The following is a 7,660-nucleotide window of genomic DNA, read 5'->3' on the forward strand; positions in this document are numbered from 1 at the left end:
CCGGGGATTGAACTCAGGCCCTTGCGCTTGCCAGGGAAGCGCTTATTCCACCAAGCCATCTCCCCTGCCCTTGACCTGAATTTGATTGGAGAAATAAAACCAGTTACAATGCACTAAAGGGTAATGTTTGGAATAATAATTTCTTTAAGATGGAAATTAATGATATCTCTACCTTGCAAAGTTAATATGCATTCCTGGGGACAGAGAATTTGTATCGCTACTAGCTCCTACGTCTTTCAGGATAATAAAATAGACAAAGCGAGTCCCCTGGAACTTCCTATATATTAGCTGTATCTCCTAGGGACTCAGCCTTCCTCAGAGTCCTTTCTAGGCCACACTCAGTGTTCCTTTGGTAGAATAATCCGCTAGTGCTTCCACCTGGAAGTCTTTTGGTGTCACCCTGACACTCCATTTCCACAATAAGCACCAGCTATTTATTAGGAGGCAAATTGAAACTTCATGAAGGAAACTTAAACAGCTGACTTAATATCTTTGCTTCATTGTGGACTACGACTATATTAAATTTTGATTCACTGCACACTACTAGATATTGAGAATCACACATACTTTGATTGTCTTCACAGGCGTTAGCCAATGGGTTTCTGCTACCGTAATTTATACCTAGCCAGGTGGCCGCAGAGGGGGTCTCTCAACCACACAAAGCTTCCAGAAACTCAACAAGTGGCCACTGGACTCAGGGCGCCCCTGACAAGGAACAGAACACCTGTCAGAAATTCCAGCGCTGCTGCTGCACAAAGCGCTCAGAGCCATGACAGAACAGGGGAGTGTGTGGCTTTGACGACATGTCAAAGTCCAAGCAAAGGCAGAAGCTAATTCCCGTGTTGTGACAGCAGCTCGGGCGAGGCTCTCAGCACCTCTGCTCTCCATCACCAGGGAGCTGAGGAGGCACAGGACCAGGCAAGGCAGGCAGACCGAAGACCTGCCGGCCTGGAGCTCCTGGCAGGGGACATGCTGACCTGCGACAGGGCTCCTCTTCCTTCCTGTCCCCACCCTGTCTCCCTTCCACCTCTCCTGTCTTCATCCTGTCTCCCTCACTTCTCCCTGCCTCTCCTTTCTTATGTTCACTCCTCTCTTTCTCTCCCACCTTACACCAACAGCTTTATCTTCCAGCCTTACTAACTCGAGGTGTCCTTCTCTTAGGCATGGCGAAGGCTCCATTTCCTGTGTGGAGGATGTCATCCCCCAGTCCTGACATGTCTATCCGTGTGAAGACCGAGAGGTGCAGCATGTGGAAATGGTGGCATTTTAACAATGAGCCATGCCGGTGTCACCTGTGAGATGGTGGCTCTGCATTGACAGAGTTTAAGTTCTAAAACCCCGATGAAGATCATGTTTTCCTCTGAGCTATACATTTCCTTCCCCCCTGAAGGTATCTATAATTAATAATGCTCTTCCAATAACCTTGAGTTTACAGGAATCAAACAGTGCTGGGGCTCAGGGCTTCAGCCTTGGTTTTAAAGCTGCAGGAGACCCCGTGCAGCAAGATGTCACAGTGTGAAGCCCTAGCAGGAGGCAGAGAGGCAAGCAGACAAGCTTCCTGCTTGTAGTGTAGGAGAGGAGAGGTGAGCTCCACATGTGAAGAGACACAAGGGGAGGAGGACATGGGTCCTAGAGCAACACCATGAACAGCAGAGATGGGGAAGGAGGGATGGAGGTAGGGGGTAGAGGACAGGGGCCGGGCCGCAGGTAGCGTAGGCGAGGCCAGCCCGTGCCGAGCCAGAGCATTTGGCCTCTGTCCTTAGCTAGGTAGCAGGCTTGGGAACTGGGTCTAGAGGACCACTGGGGAGGGACTGGGTCTAGAAGACTGTGCTGGGTGAGATTCCATTGGGGTGAGCTGAGAATCTGGCGAGGTAAAACAGTGGGCTTTTAACACAGTGATGCCACCACAGCCTGGTACCCCTCTTGCACTGCTTCTTTGGGTGTTGCTGTTCAGGGTGTGACCCCCAGTTCACAGAGCAAGGTGGGGCGAGTCCACACTTCTCGGCACTCAGCCTGGCAAGCTCAATCGTCCTGTCTTCCTTCCCGCTACAGCCACACTAGCCTCCGGTGGGCGCACCCTGTTCAGCTGCAGAGATCTGGGACAAGCTGGGCCCTGCCCAGGATTTCGGGCTCTGTTGCTGCCATCTTGAAATTGTAGAGTTTTGAACGAGTAGCTTTTCACCACCACATTTCATCGCACCCCACAAATGATGGGGAGGGGCCCATCCCCAGCAGCGAACAGGCGGAGGCTTCAGACAGTTCTGGAAGCCTGAGGACAATCAGCCTGAGAACCTGAGGAGCTTTTCCAAGATTAGCAAGGGAAGCTCTCTCCAGCAGAGAGAGGGTCCCTCCTGAGGCCAGGGGCAGACCCCTCAGCACCCCCTCCAGCTGCTCTGTTGTGGAACATCTGAACCAGGGGACCAACACACTTCAGCTAGGGGGAACAGGATAAGGGCATTCTTGACTCTGCAGAGACTTCAGGAAGAAGGTACTTGGGGGAAAGGTGAGGCCACCCGTTGGCTCCCGCCTGCTGTCTGCTTATTCACAGCTGTGTGGCTCTCAGCATGTTTATTCTCTGCTTCCCAGTGGCCTGTGGACAAGACTAAGTTTCTTATTTCCTCTAGGGAGGCTGGGAGAGGCACGGGCATGGAGAGGAACTTGTATTTATTGCTGTCCCCTGTGGCTCCCTCCCCAGCCTCCGCCCCCTCCTGCAGACACATGGCCCTCGGCTTTTTCCTGCAGGCACCAGCCCAGGCAGGCGGTAGCTCATCTCTGCTCTGGGGCTGCAGAGCCTGGTCCAGGGCCCACCCTCTGCCTGTCCTCCTCACCTCCTGGCTGTGTTGCTGAATGAGAGCCGCCAAAGCGCACCTCACCTAGGAGGCTGGGGAGTCCTGCAGTGCAGCGCTGGTTGAATCCTGGAGCTGGAAGGCCGCAAGAGAGCGAGGTAGGCTTTGCTTTGTCTTGTTGCCTGGGGATAGGGCAGCTCTGCTGGCCATGTGTGGGTCCACACTGAGCTTCCAGTTGGCGGAGACTTCTCAGCTTGTGGAGATTCACAGATGTGTAAGACTGTGAGGAAAAAGAGTAAGTGGGGAATAACATCAGGTGTTGTGAATGGGCAGCTTTGCATGGAGGAGACCAGCAGCACAGTGCATGGAGCAGGAAGCCGGGTCTTGATTTCTTTGGAGGAGAAACCTCTGTGAAAGTTGCATCTTTTGGCTTCTGCACGGGGGAAGTAAATTTGCCAAATGCCTTTGCTTTGCAAACATATAGATCTCTACCATGATTCTTTTTTATGCCTTTCTGATTGCCTTAGTGAAAGGTGTGTTGAAGCTGAGGACAGCAAAGACTGCTAACATAGGGCGGGTACCTGGGGGTGATAAATAGAAGAGAATGAACACTTTGGGTAAGGTTCCAGCGGGATTCCATGTTGTTTTCCAGAACTTTGTATGGAGCAGTTGCACTTCCCGAGCTTTCCTGAGAATAAAAGCAAGTAGTGACAGTGTACCCTGAGGATGGCCAAACTGGCTGATTCCATGCACTCTGTGGTAGGAATTGCCGGCTGGGATGGGAGGATTTTGTCTGGCCTCTGTCGTTAGTCACCATTTCATTCAAAATGAGGAGTGAACTGGAACCCAGAGCAGGGTCAAGGCTTGTTCAACAATGCTGCAGGTGGCTCTGGAGCTTTTCGTTTGCCTCTTTTATTTTGACTTTTTTCAGGTGAGCCTCAGCCAGCTTTTGCTCTGGGAAAAGTATTTCATGCTAAGCTCAAAGATACCAACCTATTTCTGGCTATTGATTGAACATGTGCTGTTCTCCTCTGGCTTGTTTAGTTGAGATGTTCATAATTTCAGGACACTTACATAGCTTTTACTTCAGGGTGTCCCCACCCCACCTCCCACCCCCCACCTCCCAACAGGGTTCCTGGGAAACGCGTGCCCATTGTGTCTCTCTGCATCTTTGGCACCTGCTGTTCACAGCTGTGCTACCGGCAGGTGCGGCCAGGCAGTGGTCACATTGAGTGTCCCTTGGGTTCTGGTTAGACAGGAAAACCTCAGCCCTTCCCTGGGCTCATGTATCTGTACTTCATCCTGGATCCTGGCACTTCCAGCGCCTGACAGAGTTGGAGAAGCTCTGCCAGAGAGGATGGATGATGCTGCCCCGGTCGGCCCGTGTCACCCGCCCGCCTCAGCATTCAGTGCCTGTGCTGCGCCGCCACCCACACATCTGGTTGCCTTTTCCACCCCATGACTCATTGCAGCCCAATCTGTTCCCTTAGATCCTGAGGTCTGTGACTTTATGGCACCTGGTGCAGGGCTGCCATGGAGGCCCTTGTGCACTGGATGACGGTGGCCACCTCAATTCCCAACCTGGAGCCATCACTGGCCCTCAGCTGACAAATCCACAGCCCTGACTAAGGTCTGGTGTTTAGCTTGTGCTCTGTGTTGAATTCACAAAGGAATGAGTGAACAAATCAGTGTGCGCATTGTGTGAAGCCCTCGGAGTTGTCACGCTGAGATCTAGAGCTTGAAGCCCTCCACAGCATTTCTCCCACGCCCCTTTCTTCCCCTGAGACTCTGCTTGACTTAGTTATTGACTGAATACCATGAGTCCCCACTGTGCCATGCCTCTGAGAACCTGTGATACCCCTGTCACAGGTGCTTCCCCATCAGGTCAGGGACCCTCTTTTCACCACCCAGGTTGAGCTGAGTTCTTCGGCTCCACCCACGCCAGCCTGTTTGCTGTGTGCCAGGCCTGGGTTGCTAAGGAGGCAGAGGCGAGTCCTGCTCCCATGATGCCTGCGGTAGATGACGTCTGGCACCCCAGTCTTGCTGCTCCCTGCAAAGCCATAAAGGAAAACCGAAGGAAGCTGATTGTGGACAAGTGCTGGCATCAGTTCGAGGCAGAGAGGTGAACCAGGCCGAGGCTGCGCTGGCCCCGTGGCTCCCAGCTCACGCCGCACCTGTCACAGCTGTGCACCCGTGTAGTTGTGGCCGGTTTTCAGCAGGGCGACACCAGCTTGCGGCAGCCTCTGTTTCTTGAAAGCAGCCAGGAGGGGGTAGAGAAGCATTTCCTAGTGTGTAGGAAAGCCAGGAGCCTGCAGGTGTGGCCTGTCCTTAGCTGGCCCTTGTAGCGGCGAGGGCTCCCATTCTGCAAGGCAGTTTTCCTTTCTCTCTCAGGATGCTGCGTCACCCAGATTTTACCTCCTTTATCAAGCCAGGCGGGTCTCTCTTGCTGTCCTGGGAGCTGTGAGTGCAGCTAGGAGGAAGCTCATGCTTCCCACCTGCTCTCCAGGCTAAGCTGGCACTGACTTCGCAGACGCTCAAGGGAGCACGCGGCTCCCTTCCACCCTCTCTCCCACTGCCCCCTCACCTGGAGCTGCCGAAGGACACCTCCCAGGCACTCAGAATTCTTTCCCTCTTCCTGTCATTCCCCTGCCTGTCTCTTCACCTCCGGACTTCCTGGACATGCACCTGCTCCACCATGGCCCTGCAGGAGCAATGTGTCGCTGGTCACTTCCTGGCTGCTCAAATCCACTTTGATCTCCCTTAATGAGGGCAGGTGGCCCAACATGATGGACTAGTGCAGGGCCACAGGTCCCCGGCTGGACTTGGGGCTAAGCCTTTTCCAAACCCAACACTTATTTTTCAGCTGGAGGAGTGTATAACTGGAGCAGTGGGCTAGAAGGAGGCTGACCTACTTTTAAATTTTTTAAAAATCTTTTTATTTATTTATTTATTTATTTATTCATTCATTCATTTATTTGGTACAGGGTCTCACTATGAAGCTCAGACTCATAGCTATCCTCCTGTCTTAGCCCCCCAGTGCTCGGGTTAGAGGCGTGTGCCACCACACCTGGTTTTGTTGCCCTGCACATCTCGCTCAGGTTCCAGGGCTGGTATAGCATGCGGTACCAAGGAACGAACCTGGGTCCTTGTGCTTGCCAAGCAGGGGCTTAGACTGCTGAGCTATCTCCCCAGCTTCTAGCCTACTTTTAAATCCCTCTCTCGGCTCCTTCTTCAAAGAACTAATTGTTTTTACTAACTATTAGGTTTTTTTTTTTCTGGAAATGTATGTTACTGCTTAGCATGCAAGGTATAGAGAAGGTTAATGAAGCTGAGGTGCCTCGTAGGTCACTTTAAAAGAAAGGCAGATCTTCCCGGGCCTGGTGCTATACACCTGTAACCTCAGGAGTCTGGGAGGCAGAGGCAGGGAGATCTTAAGTTCATGCCAAAACTGGACAATTTAGGGAGACCCTGTCTCAAAAATATAAAAATGGCTGGGGATGTGGTTCAGTGTGAAGGCCCTGATTTCAATATCCTGTCCTAAAACAAGGAAAGGAAAGGAAGGAAAAGGAAAGGAAAGGAGAAGGGGGAATGTGGGTAGGGGAGGGAAGGAGAAAAGGAGGAAAGGAAAAGGAAAAGGAATGTAAATACACCAAATCTTTGAAAACAGAAGCTGGTCATGATGGTGAATGAGAAAATGATCACTCATGGAATATCTGAAGGGACGTTCAGGGGACTTTTGCGGGAAGAAGTGGGCCTGGAAACACACAGAGGGTGCGTCTAAATATTTGAAGGGTGTTCAGAGTGGGAAAAGAGATCCACCAGGCCCATAGGTGCAAATGATAGGGTAACAGAGTCCAGCTCAGTGTGTGGAAGAATTTACCCACTACCAGAAATGTCTACAAGTGGTGAGCTTTTGGCGTGAGGGACACCCTCTCCCTGGCAAGGCTCCAGTGCCCTGAAAGAAAGGCAGCCTGAGTGTTCCCGAGGGAGGCCAGCACTGGGTGGGGTCTGGGCGATGACCTGAGGAGTCCTTTCCTGCTCCTGCGGCTGGTGATGTCACTGCCCTCAGCCAAGCCCCCCACACCCAAGTCCCCAAGCTAGAGTGACTGTAGCCAGCCCTACTATCTGCTGCACTGATTTTAAATAGGATCTCTGCAACAATGGAATAGCTTGGACTTCCAGGAAAAAGCTAGAAATGGGAACAATGAAGAGGAACAAGTTCACCTCAAATCCCTTTTTGTGGGTCACCCTGAGCTGGACCATGGCGTAGTCTTGGTGCCACACACATTCTTATTGGGTGGGAAACTGCCACCTCTGGGTACATTTTCAGCCAAGCAGAGGTAGGCAAATAGCAGTCAGTCTCAGAGCCCTGTGCCTGAGCGCTCTGTCTGTGGTGGACCATATGCGTGTGCCCTTCCCTTGAGTGGGAAGCAGGCCATGGAGAGCGGTGGCCACTGCCTGTCTGAATCGGGTCCGGAGACCCTGTCTCTCCTCTAGTTTCCCTTCTGCACTGAGGGTTCCTCCATCACCCTATGCTCTGTGCTGCTTCACAGAGGTCAGGGCTTAGAGTGGGGGGCCCAGCTGCCCTGGTTCCTGGGGTCCTGAGGTCCTGAGTGGTCTTGTGAGGTTCAGAGTGTTCACGTCTTCTGCAGACAGTGGGCACTTGTTCAGCCTGGCTTCGTTTCCTTTATCTCACTTGGAGAAGCTAGACAAGAAGCAATACCCGTCCAACAGATGCACGCATGCACAATGCCACAGACTGTCAGCGCCTACAGATCGCGAAATGTTTTATTTTCCAGGTTCACCTAGGCTTGCTTTCTCAAAAACAACAATGTGAAAAAAAAATTCTTTTGAAATATATGCAACTAAAAAAA

At 52.2% G+C, this 7,660-nt stretch overlaps 1 protein-coding gene across 1 annotated transcript in view; it reads left to right on the forward strand.

Annotated features, from left to right (window-relative positions):
• The first annotated feature begins 2,644 nt into the window (after window positions 1-2,644).
• Adgrf5 (adhesion G protein-coupled receptor F5) overlaps window positions 2,645-7,660 on the forward strand; it is a 67,775-nt gene continuing 62,759 nt past the window's right edge. The window contains exon 1 of the mRNA XM_023719231.1: window positions 2,645-2,944. The gene's annotated coding sequence lies outside the window, so the exon portion shown is untranslated. The remainder of the gene's footprint in view (window positions 2,945-7,660) is intronic.

The sequence above is a fragment of the Octodon degus genome, unplaced genomic scaffold (assembly GCF_000260255.1).
Source record: "Octodon degus isolate 3935 unplaced genomic scaffold, OctDeg1.0 scaffold00005, whole genome shotgun sequence".
NCBI lineage: Eukaryota > Metazoa > Chordata > Mammalia > Rodentia > Octodontidae > Octodon > Octodon degus.